The sequence below is a fragment of the Protopterus annectens genome, chromosome 5.part0, assembly GCF_019279795.1.
Source record: "Protopterus annectens isolate FY-2018-M chromosome 5.part0, PAN1.0, whole genome shotgun sequence".
Lineage (NCBI taxonomy): Eukaryota > Metazoa > Chordata > Ceratodontiformes > Protopteridae > Protopterus > Protopterus annectens.
In genome coordinates this window covers 800,628,113-800,645,516 of record NC_056735.1, presented here as the reverse complement: position 1 = coordinate 800,645,516, position 17,404 = coordinate 800,628,113, and positions in this window count along the sequence as shown.

The window sequence follows — 17,404 nt, the reverse complement described above, 5'->3', positions numbered from 1 at the left end:
GATGTGCATGAGCATTGATGGTTAGTATGAGGCGTCTGCATTGCTATACAGTGTCAAGTACAGACACTGTGGCATTGCATGGCATCATGAGGTGCCTATATTGCTATACAGTGTGTAATGCACACACAGTGCATAGCCATGACTGCGTGCAAACACATGACATAACTACTGTGGATTGTGACCCACATCGCTGAGGTGTATGCACACTAAACCATGCTGTGTCATGTGGCAGGTCACTGGAAGACCTACAGATGACACCCCTGCACAACTACTAACATGTCTTAGCTGCCTAGCAACCGTGTCCACACATGGCAGATATGTCAATACACCATGTCCCACATGACAGTTATGTACCACACACATGAGGTGCACGGCTGATAGTGATGTCCAACAGCAGCAAGGGAAATGTACGGTATCTGTGGCCTGATGTGGTGTCTATGTTTGTGGAAGCTGTACAGGTGACTACTGTCATGCTATGACACAGTCATGATGTTCAACACATCTTATATCGTCGAATTAAGTGACACCTCCACAAGCTGTGCACAGGCTTTTAGGATGTCCAGTGTTCCACATCAACTATATCACCATTCAACAAAGGCTATACTTAGACCATGTGTGGACAATGTGCAATAGGACATATACACATCACATCTACTGTGTGGCTACATGTCTCTGGCCATCCTCCATGGCCATGTGTGAACATGTGTTGGTCAAATGTTTGTGATTGCCATCTCACATGTCTGTGTTGCTCCATATGACATACACCCATAGATGTCAGATACGTCACTGTCTACAGGGTTATGCAGACAAAGGGTTGTAGGTTTGGTATGTGGGGTATGTATTATGGGATAGTGAGACAATATTGCAGCCGGAACACTACATGTCTGGGACTTGTCAAATGGCACATCCCAATGTGTGCATCCATTGCAGGGGCATATTACACAATGGTGAATCCTGTGGGCTGCCCACATCCCAGCTCACTGTGTGGTACTGTTTGTGTACCACACGTATTGTTCGAATGTATAGTACATGTGCCTACATTGAACAACACCTCCACCATTGTATGCACAGCTGTCCACACATCTAGCAATGACAGATACTGTGGTTTCATGTCGGTGTTTCATTTAGTCTGAATATATTGCACATGGGTAGCCAGTGTGCTTGATGACAGATGTGACCTGTATATCGTGACTGGACCATACATTATGTGTACATGTGTTAACTGGCCACATGGCGAATAGATATATGCATTAACATGCCTGATACTGATAACTGTTTCACCTGCAATGGACCGATGTCTGTGCGGCACGCCAGAGGTACCTGTCTAGGAGTGACAGAGCGGTTTGAACATTATCCATGACTGTATGACAGCTACAGGGTGCACTGTGCATCTTAACACATTCACCTGTACAATAGCATATAGTATGCACATGTGCGCATACACAGCGTACCTAACTATAGTATGCGTCATGTGTGTAAACATACCTTGCATATGATGTTACATTACATATTGTACAGTGACACATGCAACTAAATGGGATATGATAGTCATATGTGCATTAGTGACTTACCAGGTAACTCCAGGCTCAGTGGTTGGGAGACACCCACCTCCATGATGGCAGTTACTGTTTGTGGATGCTGTTCTGAGGGTGTCCCCAGGCTGGCCAGTAGCTCTTTGGTGCACATGAGTGGGGGCTGGGTTGGTGGCCCACCACCTGTTCCACCTTGTTCCCTGGTGATTGCATTGGCACACTGTTTTGCATGTCGTATCAGGTCCATGCAGTGTCTACACACCTGCTGGTAGGTGCAGTTATGGCCACTCACATCATTAACCCTCCTGCGTAGTTCCTGCCACAGGTCATCACGCTGCTGGGCATGCTGTGGCACATGGCTGAACAACACCTCATTAAAGGCTTTTGGCTGAGGCACTAGAGGTTTCTAAGTTGTGTGCACTTAATAAATTTCCTTCTACGGAGTTGCTGGTTTATCGTTTGTGGTGTTTTAAAGTTTTTCTGTTAGCTGTGGTTATCGTTAACACCTCATAGTTATCATGGAGGTACAGGATGAGGGCATTATCCTCCTGGCGGCTATACGCTGGCAGGCATGAATGAGGCATTATCTGGAAGACATGATGATGGAGACATGTCACAGTATCACAGAGATGCACAGAGATACAGCTGCACATACATTTGTATTAAATCTAGTACACATGAACAGTTATCATTGCAAATCGTCATAACATTGACACGACTGACATGTTTGTGTCACACACATGTAACACCCGTTGTGCATTGGATATCATCACCATATATGTGTGTCACTCATTACATTGTTCATACTCGATGTGAATGCTGTCTTGATGTGGGCATGTCTGTTTGCCTGTACTGGTGTTCTTACCTATCAGCACATGCCTGGATGTGTCCACAGTAATGCTGTTGACCTTGATGCTGTGTATATGTCACATATCAACACATACACTGCCTTAACGGACATGAGCAGTGACAATGCACACATGCGCATGGAAACCATTACATTCATGTGTTTTGCCATATACATCTACACAGCACTGTACAGCAGTTCAACATCCTGCCACGTATCGCCTGTGATGCACATGTGATACCCATGGGACAATGGCTAGCCGGATGTTATTCGCAGGGATGGTTATCAACCATGGCATGTACGGGCAAGGTTTACTAGCTGTATCCAACAGCCATTTTGCCACCGCCAGGTGCATCAGTGCCACATTACTGATCCAGACAGTTAATGATACATCTACCATGCGGTCATTGCACCATGTTTGACAGAGATGATATGTGCAGCTTTGATGGACAGGGTTGCATGGTATGGCAGGGGTATGTAACATGTATGGCACATGGATCTGTCCAGCATGTGGTGATCATTGTAGTAGGACGGTGGCTGTCCATGACATATGTCTTTCAGATCAGGATATGTACATGTAGCATGTCCAACATCACAGTGTAGCACATGTCTTTATGCAAGGTAGCCAGCATGCTGCATAGTGGAGGTGAGGATTGTGAAGGCTGGTAATGCCCATCCACACATGGCCAATACCCCTGAAAGGTGATATGTGATCCAATATTGGTCACCCAAGTGCTGAGTATGCCTGTCCAATGATCTCCATGCTCATGGATGGCACCCTGTCATGACATGGGTGCCTCGTATGACTACCTAATAGGCCTGTAGACGTCACCAGCTCAGGGAAGTGAACTGCACAGCACCATCCCTTACACACAGTGTCCATAATGTTGACCGCTGCCTAGGTGGTAGTTAATGGGTACAGGGTTATTCACCTAGCGGGGACAATGCTATTATCGGCTGTCAGATTGTGCACATATGTCACGCACCTCACCCACAAAGCCCATTCTGTATGTTGTCCACAACACTGAGACAGCTATTGATCCTAGGTCATGGCCATTCACATCCTTACATACGCAGATGCCTCCCATTTGTCTGTGTGGTATAGGCTACAATGAGGGGGGAGTACAAAACATTAACCTGTTTTACTGTAGCTGCCACTGGTGTGATATGCACATGTCACTCAGACACCTTTTGTAGTGTTGCTTCTGTCAACAGGCCACTGGTAGACCACTCCTGTGACATATGAAGGTACATCTAGTATACTCAGTGTAGCTGGAACACAGTATGGGTGATGTCCTGTGACCTGTCACAGGTATGCTATGCAGTATGAAATCATCTGTACTGTCATCTCCATCTCTACTGCTAACATCTACGTTGATAAAGGTTCATAGACCTGCAGACCATACTCAGCAAGGTAATAGTGCAGTGCCGCCAATTATGACTGGCATCTCTGCTTGCAGGTTGCAGTGGGTTTATATTATCTAACACCCTATCTGTATTGCATATTCATGCTCATGACTTGTTCAGAACATGTAAGCACTTCATGAGGTACTTATTACTATAGCACACATTCCAATTCATTTCTTACAGGCACACTGTCTGTCCTCACATTTCCAGCTTGCTTACAGTACAACAGCTGTTGCACACACGTAACTCACATATCTTGTGAGACATGGTTGAATATACAGGCATGTCCAAGTGTCACTTACCAGTGTTATTGCCTGTCTATATGATGAATATGGCAAACATGAGGCAATACAGCAATTGTCTCATGTACGCAGTCAATGATCACCTCCCAACATACAACACTACAGCCTGTGGGAGATGCACATATGTAGCCATGCCAGGGGTAATGCTCTCACCAATCCAGACTGAACCTGACATTCATGTGGAGACATTTAACATTTGCAACACACCCCACTCAACACATAGTCTCACTAGATCTCCACCATCACAGGCCACACATAGTATGACTACAACATTTGCAGAACCTCTCCATACTCTGTGTAGGCAACAGAGGCAGCCCCACATCACCAAACACAACACCAACTACTTATAGCCCACAGACTCATGTGTGCACATCAACTACAGCCAATAGGGTGCCATAACCTACACAACACACCAGCCATAGGTGACTGTGTAGGCGGTCACACTGATATCCCACTCAGCAGGCTACACAAGGCGATAGTCACTTACATTTGGCTGTCGGGTTACAGGATCCGCAACATAACCTATGCACCCATGCCACACCTCACCAGGTATGATTTGACTGTCATTCTCCATGTTAGTGTGACTGCCCTGAGATGTAACTTCCTGGACTACATGTACAGGGACATGCAATAGCTCTCCGGTCTTGTAGCCCAGAAGGTATTGCCCAAGCCCTGAGAAGCATTCTGCATTCATCCAGACTGATACCACTGTACAATGACTGAATGTTTCACTTCAGCAGTTGCCTATGCATATGCTGTCATTCCACAGGCATCCAGTATCTGTCTGCTTTGAATGACATGGTCAACAAAGCACGATGCTTTGGCAAAGATAACTTGCACCTGTCAGCCCTGGGAGTACAGATAACATGTAAGGCTCTTGCTGCTCCTATACTGCTTGTCTTGGACAGTTTCCAATAACATTCACCACCAGAACAGGAACAGGCAAGCAAAACCTGGGGTACTGTTACTCAATGCTTGACATCTTCATCTCTAACGCACTCAGGCGAGACACACCTTATAATGGACTACTTTGATATCTCTGCAGTGACTGGGACCTGCCTCTAGGCTCCGGAGAGCACACCTGCACTGACAGGTTACATGCAGACCACACCTTTCAGTCATGTTTCCAGGACTGGAACACCCACGGCAGAGATGTGTCCATATTTCACAAGGATGTACACATCTCCAGGCTGGTTCCTTAGCACAATGCATCAGAGGTGATCCACGTGCAACTAACTGTGACCAGAACTGCTATACACATTGTAACTTCCTATGGATTCAACAACATACCCCACGGTTACCGGCCCTCATTTCTTGGTGTACTGGACAGTAGGGTTCAGACAGGTACTACTGATGTGAGACTGACACTACCCCACACTTAACTGGGATGCCTACTCATGTACTGACACATTAGGCCAATGCTTTCTGGGATTCATAACCTCCACTCGGCTGGATCAACCCATACACACCACCACCAAGACCAACAATATCCTAGACATGGACATTACCAACATGTGACTGGTGTTCCCCACCTGGGGTTATCCCCTGATTGGTAGTTTCCGAACATATGCTAATCACCCTTGTCATCCACATCCCGGCACCACACCCTTCACGGAATACAGAGTAGAAGATTTCTACAATGCTTACATCAGACGTCTTATGACAGCAGTAGTAAACGTCATGACACCCGTGCAAATGGACAATGCACTTACAAACGCTGAAACATACACCAGTGCACTTCATTAGCACTTACGCGACTGCATGGATCATGCTATCCCAAACAGAGCCATGATGGTACCCACCAGATAACGGACGCCACTCTGGGGGTCCGGTTCCATGCACATAATGTACAACAGAAGGTGGTGGCTGTTGCAAAGTGGAGTACAATCCCATGGGTGGGGTAGCTCACTGGTCAGCCTCAGTAGGAATCCGGGATCCCTTATCACATCCTCCAAAGCTAGCTACGTAAACATTACTGTGACACATTCCAAGGACTACCACAAAGCATTATGGAGGTATGTCAGTACTCAATGGCAATACCCACATCTGCTCTGACATACGACGGTTAGGCAGGAACATTACAGACCGACTGCTATTGGCAACATTCTGGCAGATAGGTTCAATGCTAACTTTACACTCTCTCACTCCCTACAGGGCCAAAATCCATACAGGAACAATGCAGAGTTCCTGCAGTCACAACTACGCAGTTCCAACCTGCACTAAGGCCTGGAACACAGACTCCATGTGACCGCCCAACATCCCAGGCTGTGGCTTACACAAACCTCAGAGCGACATGGCTCCCCACTTGACCACCAGATTCAGTAATACCCTTGTATCAGACATTGTGGCCCCTGAATGGCACACAGCAACAGTCATCACACTCCAAACAGGTGGCACCACAATGAACCACAGGGACTTTTGCCCTATACACCTGACTGGACTGTTCTACAAGGCTATGGGGCACATCATCATAGAAGTCATTCACAGAGACATTGGTAGCCTCCAGACCTTTGATGCCAACCGGGTTGGATTTGTTAGGGCCAGACCATGGCTTCTACACCTGGTGGACTCCTTTGATACAGTTACCAGGGTAGTTGATGAGGGTAAGGGGGTCCACACAGCCCACATTGTCCTCTTATTGGCTTTCAGCACCGTTCTCCATTCTGGTATTGACAACATACACATCCACCTGCACATCGACCCCTACATCTCGGGATGTTATGCAAAGTGGCTCATGGACAGGACCCACACAATGAGGGTAGCATACCATGGTACCTACAGTAATTCAGTTACACTTGGCTTACCACAGTCCTCGGTCATAGGGCCCCTCATATTCGGTATATGCTTCCCTGAGATACAGGCTAGCACAGAGGGACTTTCCCTGAATAGGTTTCCAGATGACTGCAAACAAGGAGCCATGATTGATCCTCCAGCTGATACAGACACCCTCCATATGGGTGTCACTGTGACGGATACCTGATGTCAATAACATGACCTCTAGCTGCATAACACAAGTTGCATAGACATCCCCTTTGGATTACACCAATCACCCACTGACTGTCACATAGGTGGTAGTCCCCTACATACATGTGACATTATACGGTATCTTAGTACACACGTATATAGCACCCACTCCTTTGATAACCATACTGCCAATGTGGCGTGGATATCCTTCTACGTGGCCACCCTTATCTGTAATGGGTTTGTAGCTGGAAAAAAGGCACCCATTGCAACTTTATACTCCTGAAGTATGACACATGTTCAGGGGTACAACACCCTTTTTGGGGTGTACCTTATGGAACAGCAACGCCTTTACATACCACAACATTAACACACCGTGAGGATTATTGACCTCCGAAGGATGATGTATGCGGCACAACTACAGACACCACAACTGTACACATTTTCATACTGCATACTCAGGGTGACCTCTGCTGAACATACAGGGCCCATGTCCACAACAATATTTATGATATACTCCACATAAGCAACATAAGCAAAGGCCACTGAGAGCAACATGCTCATGGATATGTGCACAAACGCAACAATGAGTGGGATGTGCTTGAGGGATACATTCCTGAACCAGACACTCACCATGCTTTGGAACATGATTCCTATGTACATCAAGCAGGGACACTCACTATCACTCTTCATGAGATACCTCGATGGGTGGAGGGGAGACGTACATGTACGCCAGGGATCACTGTAGTGGCTGTACTGTACAAATGTGCAGGTAACACATGGCTCTGCTGTTCACAGACAGGACACTACCCTAGGGAGGTGCTGTCGGTGAAAACACTGTCGTTGGGCTTACACATGGACTTGGCCAGACAGCATAGTACCTCACTATGAACCTGTGAAGCTATTACATGTCCTTTGTGCATGGATAATTGAGTAGCTCTTCCATTTCAGATAGCTATCATGCTGTTACAGTGTCCCATGACTACAAGCCATATGTATCCTGTTATTGTGTATACTACATGCCAATAAACGATACCCTTTGTTTGCATGATATAACAGTTATGCTGTGTAAAATACCTGACATATCTACCTACAATACTGTACAGTACACATATTTTAAACATTATCCCATAATGCAAAGCATACTTGCACAGCAGGACCACCCTAGGCATGTTATTCTCATTATATGCCCTTACACATGCCTACTGTGACAGTATATCAACATATACTATCCCCTGCTATGGCACGTACATGTTGGACAAACCCTACCACTGATGGCGGGTGGTGTGGAATTGTGTTTAAAGCCCTCATGTAGCATCCCTTGTGGTGTATGAGATGTTTACCTTGTGGCCCACAGCAGGACACACAAGTTCTACAAGCTTTACTATGCTCAACAAGACATCACTACATACTACCTTTTCCCACTTTATGCATTGCATACACTTTAATTACTACAAAACAGGCTCTACATACACTGACATACTGAGTGTTCTACATACCTTGTTTCCGAGTCTTTATAAAATATCTCTTTTACACCTTTACTGTTTAAACGGTTCTATGGTATGAGCTTACGGTTTGAATGTATGGCAAGGCATCCTTATATACGTCAATACCTGTAACATGTGGTATCCTGCCACCAATTGGTGTTCCTGAGTAAATTATTACATGCACATCAGCTGTGCCGCTACTCCATTTGCAAATTACATGGCAACAGTGGGGTATAATTGAATTATCCACTTGGGCGTTGCCTGTTTGCCCTACCTTTGAGGAGTATGTGTTTTGTTATGAGGAATTGCAACTGCTATTTGGAGAGACACGGATATTTTGAATTTATGTCCCCCGTGGATTGTGTGTGATGGCTAGAGTATGTGGTTCTACATGTGAGTGTACCTGTCATCTCAACCGTCTGATAAGGGACTACTGCAAACAAAACCTGTAACATCGCCGTCTGTTCCATTATGCAACAGCTATGATTTCACATGGCGCCATTACAAATGTGTCTCTCACAAGGTATGTTAACGGTTCTGCAGATGTAATTGAGTGAGTGGATGTTTTTGATGTTATTACAGTCTGTATTGCAATTGTTTCAGATGTGGGGAAGATGTAGGTGGGTGTACATAGCATATACAGGTTTGTGGGGACTGCATTTCTACATATTCCATATATATATATATATATGTGTGTGGGCTCATTCCCTAATTGAAGACCTATCATTTAGTAGACTGAGAAACTATGGTTGCTACAGGCTTATACATTGAGCCATTGTTAATTCGTTTCTATATAGCATGCAGGTGAGGTTGATACTTCAATACCACTGGAAATACATCGATATGTAAGGGAATGTTACTAAATGACTGCTATCTCATGTATTTCTGTCACAGATATTTGCACTCATTGCAGTCGTGTTGGTGACTGAACCTCTTTGGCATGGGTTGCCACCTTTTCAAATGGCCATAGTGGGACATTTGCAGGACACACATCGGTGTTTCCAAGCCTACACATACCCAAGGTCAGTACACAGGATAGAACATACTTTTATCCTGAACACATACTTATTCTTGACGCACTTTAGCTACTTATCATGTTTCATGTAACATTTATGTATTTTAGATACAGGCATAACTATTTAATGCAACTATTACATAATATATGGGACATAAGTATGTCCTACAATCTCGGACATTTGCCCTTTTTAATTTTTTTGTCAGGACACAACTGCCCAGGGAGGGGCTGTCCCTCTTAAAGTGGGACAGGTGGTTACCATATGCCTACAGCCAGCTATGACCACACCTACCGTACTGATCTACCTCTGAGTTAGCACTAACAGACACATGATGCAAACACACACACACACATTACAGTCCCACAGAAACGCACACGGCACCCTCAACACACACATACACAGACTACAGCAATCACATACACAGTTGAACACAGTATCTACCTGGACCGCAGCACCGGCAACGATAACTACATGTCCCTTAACATCGTGATAATATTACTCTCGGTTCTAGTGTTCCGGTACTGTGGTCTTTCGGTCTTTCAGCCTCGTGATTACGCATGTCGGTATGTGACACATTCGATAGTTGGCAGTATCCTATTTATTTGTACCTCCATGGTTGTGTACATGTCGTTGACCTATCTATATATTTGCAGATATAGGTGAGTATGTATATATCAACTTATATCTCTCTATCACCCTTTATATATATATATATATATATATATATATATATATATATATATATATATACAGAGAGGGAGAGAGAGAGAGAGAGTGAGAGGGAGAACACACCTTTCGTTGTGTACATGCCAGTGTATACTGTTTCCTGGACTCCGCACGTTTGTGTTTTAACCTGTCACAATACACACCTGCCATTGTTACATCTCGGGTCGCTTAGTGTTAGGTGATTGTGTACATGATTGCATGTTCTACTCCTGGCAGTGGTCGTTCTACCCTTCAGAGCAGGCACTATTAGTACAGGGGTGAATAATGCTAGTTTCACCTGTTCTGGACATTGCTGACCATGATCTGCGCGATATTCAGAAAAGCTTAGCCCTGTTTCGCGCATATCCGTATATTCATGTTTAAACAACGCTTACCAGCACTTGCCAACGCATAATCCTGCTGACATGTGCTAAACCTGATCTGATGACCTGCATCCAACATCCATTATTCATGCCTTTGGGATTAAGTAACGTCCCTTGCAGGACGTGGGACTGGGAACATGCACAACAGTCAGTGCATTTACCACTTGCGCATCTAGGATTTGTACACGTGTTATGGTGTTTTGTATTTGGACTGTACTATGGCTGTTACTCCATACTGCAATCAAATGTATATGGATGTGACTTATTAATGGTATGTCCAAGTGATGCTTAATGGATGTGCTCCAGCATTGGTAATGTATGTCACAGTGTGCCACACACTATAATGTGCTACACCTTCACACAACCATAGGTGGAGCATGCTGGGGTGACAGATACCTGTCATGAGTACTCCCCATGCTTTGCCACTACATCCCTGATTACATTATATGGAGCCCCTCATCAACACACCAGGTAAGCCATGCAGAGTGTGTGGGGAACAGTGATTACACACATGGATCCCGTAATTGCCTCTGCTCCACTGAGGGACAGTTGTTTAATCGATGTGGTGGCGACAGCAGACACTGTTTGCCTCGGCTGATGAATAGCCTCTGACAATCGGGCGTGTACCTACCGATGTACCTAGGAACCTATACATACAGGATCAACATATGCTGTTAGGTGCGTGTACTGTTCAGGTGTTGACATTCCTTGTTTCATTAGCTGTTGTGTGTGCAATGGTTGAGGGCTGCCTATGTAGGATTCACACAGTAGGCCACCTATACATTACACGTTACAGGAGGTCGCATGTGTGTGCCATCCACTTTACTGTGTGTGCAGGTGGAGAAGTTTGTCAGTCCATAGGGGCCTACACTGTCAGTGTATGTGCTATACGTTCCCTCTTTGCCAAGGCGTGGGCATATTGGGCACACCTCCATCTGCCTACTGGGGCTGGCACAGGGTGTTCGTGGTCTGAATCCCTCTGAGCCTGTGATGGCCTTGGCAATTGTGGTGGGCTGTGAGGGCCTTCACCATTATGTCCCTGCTGCAGCTGTTTCTGCAGGATCATATTATGTAGCACGGCACATACTATGAAGATGTGGGCACACGTGTCTGGAGAGTACTGCAAGGCTCCACCAGATATGTCCAAGCAATGGAACCATGATTTCAGCATCCCAAACACATGTTCTATGATGATTCTGGTTTGTGCATGTGCCTCATTATGGCGTTCTTGCATGGGTGTGTGTGCATTTCTGATGGGAGTCATCATCCACGGCTCCAGTGCATAGCCAGCATCCCCCACAAGGTGGCCATGTGGGATGCCCCCCCTGACAAATACCTGATACAGCTGTGAGGCATGCCAGATGTGGGAGTCATGGTGGCTTCCAGGGCTGCTGGCACACACATCCATAATGATGCCCTGGGCATTGCACATGACCTGGCAGTTGATGGAGTGGTATCCCTTGTGGTTTATGTAGTGCCTAACATGCTCACTGGGTGGTGACTTGATATGTATATGCATGCAGTCTATCGCACCTAGTACCTCTGGGTAGTGTGCCACCTGGTGGAAGAGACGCATATTGCTGGCCAACTCCTCCTGAGTTTGGGGGACGTATATATGCTCATTGGCATGTGGTAACATAGCATCCAGGAACTGGTGTAGTACCCTGGATGCCGATGCCTGTGAGATCCCCATTATATCTCCAGTTGGCCTTTGAAAGGTACCTGTGGCTAGTATTCGCAAGCTTACACATACCTTCGTGTCCACTGGGATGGGTTCCCCTCTGTTGTTTCTGGATCTCAGGCGTGGATGGCACTGCTCAGCTATTTGCTGTAAGATATCCCTGTCCACTTTGTAACTCTCTACTATCTCCAGATCATGTAGCCCCTGGTAGGTTACCCTTGGTCTGAACACTCTTCTCCTCCTCCGGAGCCTGTGGTGGTTGTCAGCTTCATCCTCCACAACACCTTCAGTCTCTAACACATGGTGATGAATCACAGCTGTGACAGCTCCCAACATGTGCATTGTAAAAGTTCCCCATCTGTTTACACTGATGGTGCAGTGTTTGGGAATACACAGGTGTGTGTGAGTTTCCTTCACACTTTATACTATTGTGCTGTGAACACTGATAATGTCATAGTGTGTGTATGTACCATCGGAGCTATAGGGTATCTTATGTGTTTTACCACAGGAACTGCTATTGTGGTGTCTTTGGTGTTGAATTACATTTGGCTGCCGTGGAATACCTCTTGCCCTTCCCTTAACATTTCTTAACGTTTCCCCTCCCATTTTCTGGCATGCATCCAGCAGCCTGCTTTCATTTGTACTTTCCTGAACCTGGCTTATCTTATCTTCTATGGCCGATCTACTGCAGATTTGCTTTGCTCTGCTATGACAGTTCTCTTTTCTTTGCAGTCCGACACCTCCCCTATCCTGTTCTGCAGGTTGCTGCAAGCAGACTTGTTGTCTGCCATCGATTGCCCACTGTGAGTTAATAGGTGTTAATTGCTCAGTTGTACTCCAATTACCCTACTGTGGCATTTCCTTATTTTCTTCTCCTAACCTTCCTGTTTGAGCTATGGTGCACAGCACGTGCATCCGCTTACGCGGTTTCGGGCATGTTTTCATCCATGTACACATGCGCTTTCGGGCACCATATGTGCTCTCAGCTAAACGATGCTATACCTACATCTTCACCCCTATCCTGTGGCTTTGCTTAGCAACTGGCAGGCCAGATTTGCATTGCTCGAATGTGCTTACAGCTACAGTGGCACACCCCACTGCTGATGTCATGTATACCTCCAAACCACTCCTCGGTGTTGTAGCGCTGCGCCGTATGGTACATCCTTAGTCCGGCGGGACGTTTGCGATTCACTATTACTTGCCTCATTTGCATTGCATTGACTACTAATTCATAGTTACCGCGCCGAACACTATCACAGACCCTTAGCAACCCTTGCAGCTTGGTTGTGGTGTACCATGCATACCATTGAGTATTATGGTGAAATCATGATTTGTATTACATTGCGATTTTATGACATTTGTGTATATTTTCCTTGTGTTCCCATTTGTGCACACATGCCCTGTGGTTGTACTTTGCGTTACTGTGGACTTGACATTAAATGTTGTTTTTTAGGTGTTGTGCATCATTTCTTATGCCATTGGCTGTATATTTAGCCATTGGCATATGTTAACTTAGTAATACATGTGTCTGGTCCACTTTTATAGCTCCGATGTTCTGTTTGGCAAAATATAAACCGTTTTTTTGTGGTTTACATTTCTGTGGGCTTCATGAATCGCTATGTACCTTCATTTGCATAGTGCAGTACTGCACATGGGGTGATTACCATACCTGTGCCGAGGGCTGCGCAGATATGGTGTATGCTGGTAGTGCACGTGGAATTGGATTGTACCTGAATCGCTCGGTGACCATATTTGGCGTTATACCGCCTACGCTATGCCTGCACCTGGCGTAAGCTTCATGAATCCCAGGGATAGTGAAAAAACTATGCATTGCTTAAATAGCTAAAGATACACCCTAAGCAATACTTATATTGCAAAAGATAAGGAGTATACAGTAATCATAATTCAGGTATAATGCCTATAAAACCTTTTTTTAACAGTTATGAGCAGAATAGGGGCCACTAGTCACATAGGATAGAATTTATGCTAGTGATGTAGTGATGCAAGGTAAGTAAAAAAACTGGTGTACACAACCAACAAACCAATTGTAGCTGACACAGTCCCCCAGACTCGAGAAGAAAGAACCAAAGTTTTGCTTCTAAAACTCAAGTTTATTCACCAAAACGCCAGCATATACAACATATAGTCTCCAGTTAAGCGCTTTCATCTGGTAAATCCAGATTTCATCAGAACCCTTAATCACAGTAAGCACTTTGCTTTTAAAGCGAAATATAAAAAAATTATACAATATTTACAATAAGTATGACATTAAGAATACAATAGAATATGATTATAAGTAAATAATATTTATTTACATGCTTATTTATACATTTATATATTATGTATAAGTATTACTGTGGATGGTACTACAGGTTTTAAGATTTAATGTTTAATTAGATTATTTAGTGTTGAATTAAACTATTGTAAAAAATTTTTTGGCGCCAAAAACGCTTTAAAAGCAAAGTGCTTACTGTGATTAAGGGTTCTGATGAAATCTGGATTTACCAGATGAAAGCGCTTAACCGGAGACTATATGTTGTATATGCTGGCGTTTTGGTGAATAAACTTGAGTTTTAGAAGCAAAAATTTGGTTCTCTCTTCTCGAGTCTGGGGGACTGTGTCAGCTACAATTGGTTTGTTGGTTGTGTACACCAGTTTTTTTACTTATTAGTTGCACCATGGCGGATGCGGTCATTACCGGGACTTCATTGAGTAGAGAGGAATACAGCTCACTACGTTCTGAAGTGACGTCGCTCCAAAGCGACGGCAATAAACTGATGGACTTAGTTAACAAGCTTACCAAAGCTGTAACACAAGGTGGCGAATCTGCTAAAAGGCTATCTGAAACTAAAACTAATTCACTAGCAATACAGGCAGAGCCTGGGGAAGCGGAAATCAACAGCAGCACGAACGATATACCTAATGGACAGGGTGAGGCTGCGATATCGAACAAACAACACAATATGGACATTAGAGAGTCCAACACAAACGTTTCAGTGGATGCTGATTTTACATTTGACTTCAGCCTTTTCCACACTAATAAAGAGAATGAAAGAATGGGAGCAAGACCAAAGCAGCAGCGCGAACATTTAAGGACATACTCTGTTGTTGCAGGCAAAGCCTTAGCTACGAGAAAAGGTACTGTTACAAATGGGCACATATCTAGCCCAAAAACTACTTATACTAAAACAAGAGACTGTCATGTACAAGATGTTAATGTAACCAATGTATTGAATGATTTTTTGGCTGAGGAATATGATTTTGTGGGGAAATTGGTTACGGAACAAAAGTATAAATACAAAGGGAGAGAGTTTAACACTACTACCAATGATGATGTTAAAACCAGGATTTATTCTTTGGGTAAAAAGCTAATTCAACTTAGGAGTGTTAGAATTGATAATGCATATTTGGAAAAGTGTTTGTTGTTACAGGTAGTTCCTAAGGGACTCAGGTTTTTTAAATTACCATTGGGTTTAAGGTATAACTCTGAAACTGAAAAAGTATTTAACAAAATGTTTGATGAGTTTGGTTATATGTACATGAAACAACTAATTAAGTGCAATGAGGAGAAAATGAATGTTTTGTTACATGAGGTAGAGGAGTTAAATGAATCCATTGTACATGATGAAAATTTTGCCATGTGGTATGACTTATATTCTAACCAGTTCAATAATGCTAAAAACAAGGTGAAAAATGTATTCAACCAGAAAATGCATAAAATTGAACGTGATGTAGAAATGTATAGAAATGGTAGAGGGTATATTTGGCCACGTTACGAACAAGAGTGTGAGGGTGATTTTGAGGATGTACATAGGAAAGGAAAAAGAAGGAACTACAGGAACAACGGCGAGGAGAATTTTCAAGGGGGGAGATACTATCCAGCGCCCATGAGAAAACAGATGAGATATTAAGAAGTACTAAATATAACACTATAGTGACACCATCTGGAGACCAAACCTCCATACATAGACTTACTCATACATTGATTTCTACCCCAGGCAAAGTACCTGTTCCTCTTAACGTACAAGCAAGGGACAACACAACAGATTTACCTCATTTTCTTGAGGGACCTGAAAAGTATCCGAGGATACATTGTTTTGGGGGTTTTAGAGTATACAATTACACTGATATTAAAGTGACTGAGGATATAACAACATTGTTTAGTAAAGGAATGAAATACATTCCTACAGTGCACTTCAGTTGGTCTGATGTTATAAAAGAAATTAAACTTTTTTGTAGAAGACTTAACTTAGCCATACAATTTCATGATAATAATAACAAGACTAATATTAACAACAATAGGTCTAAGTTGGCTAAGAAAAGTACATATATACCCGTTATGAATACACAAGTAGCTTTATATGAAAAAATGGTGTGTAAGGATATATATACTTTGTATAGAGACATCAAGTGTAATACTTTACGAACTACAACTTTTAATGACAATTTGGATAAAGGAGAAAGAAAATGTTTGGAAGAACTTTTACTCAATGATGAGATAAGAATAATGAAGCCCGACAAGGGCGGAGGTATAGTGATATATGATAGACAACTATACCTTAGGCAAATACATAATATTTTATATGAAACGGGGAACTATGAACAGGTATCCCTAAATCAAATAAACATAGGGTATAGACGTATAGATTTAGTACTCGAAGAATACTTACTTGACAATAGAATTACAAGTGAACTATACGAATATCTTCGTACTGAATACCCAATTTTAGCACATATAATAGGAATACCCAAAATCCACAAAAATATAGAAATTCCACCTTTTAGGCCTACAATATCAGGATCTAAATCAAAAACTTTTAAAATAGGGGTCACTATTGACCACTGGACAAAACCAATTTATACTAAAGTAAGCCACATCGTAAAAGATTCATGGGATTTTTTGAGTAAACTTACAATGGAAATATGGGATGAGGACTTAACTTTCATCACCGTGGATGTACAGGACTTATTTTCCAGTATACCAGCGACCACAGGATTGGAGTATTTTTATAACAGCTTGTCTAAATATTCAGGCTTTAGCTGGGATAGAATCAACTTGATTATGGATATGATGGGTCTTGTT